Source organism: Vicugna pacos, chromosome 11 (assembly GCF_048564905.1).
Source record: "Vicugna pacos chromosome 11, VicPac4, whole genome shotgun sequence".
NCBI classification, from domain to species: Eukaryota; Metazoa; Chordata; class Mammalia; order Artiodactyla; family Camelidae; genus Vicugna; species Vicugna pacos.
In genome coordinates, this window is record NC_132997.1 from 23476139 (window position 1) to 23479924 (window position 3786).

Sequence of the window (3786 nt, forward strand, 5' to 3'; positions counted from 1 at the left end):
AATGGACAAGTTTCTATAAACAGCTCACCAAAACTGAATCAAGAGGAACAGACCAATCACTAGATGTGAAATAGAATCAACAATGAAAACTTTCAGCAAACAAAAGTCTAGGACTAGATGGCTTCACTGGGGAATATTATCAAACATACAAAGAAGAATGTATACCAACTTTTCTCAAACTCTTTCCAAATACTGAAGAGGCCGGAATACTCCAAAACTCCTTCTATGAACTCACCATCACCCTGATACAAAACCCAGACAAAGAAACTACCAAGAAAGAAAATTACAAGCCAGTATCATTGATGGACAGAGATACAAAAAGCTTCAAAAAAAATTAGCAAACAGAGTCCAACAGCACACAGGAAAGATCACACAGTAAGGTCAAGGTGGTTTCATCCAAGGGACACAATGATGGTTCAACATACAAAATCAACGTGGTACACTACATCAGCAAGACAGGACAAAAATCACACGATTATCTCAATAGATGCAGTAAAAGCATTTGATAAAATTCAGCATCTATACATGATAAAAGCTCTTATCAACATGAGTACTGATGGAATATAACTTAAAAGAATAAAATCTAATTATGACAAACCCACTGCCGACATACTACTCAATGGTGAAAAACTGAAAGCCTTCCAGTAAAATCTGGAGCATGACAAGGATGCCCATTCTCACCACTTCTATTCAACATAGTATTGGATGTCCTGGCCACAGTAATCAGGCAAGAAAAAGAAATAAAAGGGATCTAATCTGAGAGAGAAGAGCTCAAATTATCACTATATAAGGACGCCATGATACTGTACACAGAAAATCATAAAGGCTTCACACAAAAATTTTTAAAGCTAATAAAACCAGCAAGGTAACATGATACAGGATTAACACACACAGAGCGGAAGCACGAGCGGGAGGGGCCGTGGTCGCAGTTTCCCCGCCGCCGCCGCCGCCAGGGCTCGCCCGGGGCCGGGGCCGTCTGAGCCCGCGCCTCGCGGGCCCCGAGCCCCCCCGCGGCGGACGTGCTCCCGGCCTCTGAGGGCCGCCGTGTCCCGGCGGCGCGCGCGGGCTGGGGGCGGCCTGGGAGCGGCTGCCCAGGCTCCGCGCTTCCCTCGTCGCCGCGGCCGGCGCTGGGCCGGGAGGATGCGCGGCGCCGGGCTCTGGAGCACGGAGGGGTTTCTGTACAAGTGGACCATCTCACAGGTTGGCAGCCTCGTTGGTTTGTTTTAGATGGAATCCTGTCCTGCTCTGATTCACCAGGTGATGTTTGCAAAGGGAGCAAAGGAAGTACGAAGATGGCAGTTTGTGAAATTCAAGTCCATTCAGCAGACAACACAGGAATGGAATCATCATTCCCGGAGAGCAGCATCTCTATATGAAGGCAGTAAATGCAGCCGAAAGACAAAGGTGGCTGCTTGCTCTGGGAAGCTCCAAAGCCTGTTTGACTGATACTAGGACTGAAAAAGAAAAATAAATGAGTGAAACCAGTGAATCTCTGAAAACCAAAATGTCTAAACTTCACCTCTCCTGTGACTTCCTAATGCAAGTTCACACAATCCAAGAATTTGTTCACCATGATGAGAATTGTTCATCTCCCAGCATAGAGACCATGAATGAAGCCTCTTCTCTACTTAGTGCCACATGTAATACATTGATCACAATGCTTGAGGAATGTGTGAAGATAGCAAGCACCAAGTTTAAACCTGAGATGTTTCAGCTGTCTCATCAGGATCCCTTAGTTTCTCCTGTGTCACCTTCTCCTGTTCAAATGATGAAGCGTTCTGTCAGCCACCTTGGTTTTTGCAGTTCAGAGAGGAGTGGCCACTCTATAAAAGAACCAGTGCCTACACTTCGACTCTCCCAGTGATGTCGAAGAACCTACCCAGATACAGACTCTTGTAATGATGTTCCTCTTGAAGACCCAGATAGACCTGTTCACTGTTCAGGAAATACACTTAATGGAGATTTGGCATCAGCAACCATTCCTGAAGAAAACAGACTTATGGCCAGAAAAAAAAAAATCTGAATCGGAAGATCCTCTTCCATCCTCATCCTGAGGAAACAGAAGTGTCCAACTTCCTCTAGGTATTGCTAGGCAAAAGCTACTGTAATTAAACTATGTTATGGGGAGTAGTATTTTCCTTCGGATTTCTCAGGACTTTATGCAATATTGTAAAACAAACAAACAAAACAACCCACATACCTCTGAAGTGTATTTTATCTTTATATAGTTTATTTGCAAGAGTATTTTCCTAATAACTCCACAGTATGAATGTGCATTTTTTTTTTAAAAAACAAATGATGGTGTAACATTTTGACATCCATAAGGACAAATGTAGATGTTTTTCTAAAAAACTGTGAGGGACTGACAGTTTAGTCAGTGTGTATTGTAGCTTATAACATGAAATCTTATAAACCTAAGGTTTCAGTTTGACAGAAGTGTGATATACGTAACGTGTGCCATGGACCAAACGGTCACTTTACCCCAGCTGAAAATGAGTTTTGGTCTCAGCTTGAAGATGATTGTATTATATTCCTTTAAGCAAAAAGGAAACAGTTAATATTCAAAGCATTTTTATCCCAAATATCATGACATTGAGGATTTTTTAAAAACCAGACTGCGTTGTCTTTCATATATGAAGTTGACACTATTGATTTATCAATACCAAATGTTGGGCTAAAATATTTAATTTTTATTTACTTATTTTTCTGTTGCATCAAAAAGATGATTGCTTCCTAACTTTTACAACCTGTCAAATTTAAGATATGTATACATTGCTATTTACATTGTTCTAGAAAAGAGGTTAATGTTCTAGTGACCTTGCTCACTTCTGCCAGAGGACTAAATGACTTGCAATGGAAAAAAAAAAAAGATTAACATACAGAAATCAGTTGCATTTGTTTACACTAACAATAAAATATCAGAAAAAAGGTAAAGAAACAAATCTCCTTTAAAATCACATCCAATAAAATACAATACTTAGGAATAATCTGACCAAGGAGATGAAAGACTTACACATGGAGAGCTACAAAACATTGATTAAAGAAATTAAAGATGACTTTAAAAATAAGAAGATATCCCATGCTCTTGAATTGGAAAACTTAATATTGTTAAAATGACCCTACAAAGCAATCTACAGATTTAATGCCAACTGTATTAAACTACCCAGGACATTTTTCACAGAACTGGAACAAATAATCCTCAAATTTAATTCTAATCACAAAAGAACTAGAATTGTCAAAGAAATACTGAAGAAAAAGAAGAAAGCTGGATGAATAAACCTCCCAGACTTCAGACAATACTACAGAGGTACAGTAATCAAAACTGTAGTATTGGCACAGAAGCAGACATATGGATCAATGGAACTGAATAGACATCCCAGAAATAAAGCCACAAACCTTCAATAAATTAATCTTTGACAAAGGAGACAAGAATATCCAATGGAGAAAAGACCATCTCTTCAGCAAGTGGTGTTGTGAAAACTGGACAGTGACATGTATATTAATTTAGAACACTCCCTCACACCATACACAAAAATAAAATCAAAATGGCTTAAAGACTTAAACAGAAGGCAAGACATGATAAACCTCCTTGAAGAAGACATAGGTAAAACAGTTTCTGACATAAATCTTAGCAGTGTTCTCCAAGGGCAATCTACCAGGCAATAGAAATAAAAGCAAAAAACCCACAAATGGGACCTAATTAATCTTATATGCTTTTGCACAGGAAAGGAAACCATAAGCATAACAAAAAGGCAACCTATGCAATGGGAGAAAATATTTGCAAAT

The 3786-nt window shown here is 39.5% G+C and overlaps 1 pseudogene; it reads left to right on the forward strand.

The window, feature by feature from the left end:
* Window positions 1–1140: 1140 nt before the first annotated feature.
* LOC140699898 (pleckstrin homology domain-containing family A member 3 pseudogene) lies at window positions 1141–2054 on the forward strand (annotated as a pseudogene).
* Window positions 2055–3786: the final 1732 nt, after the last annotated feature.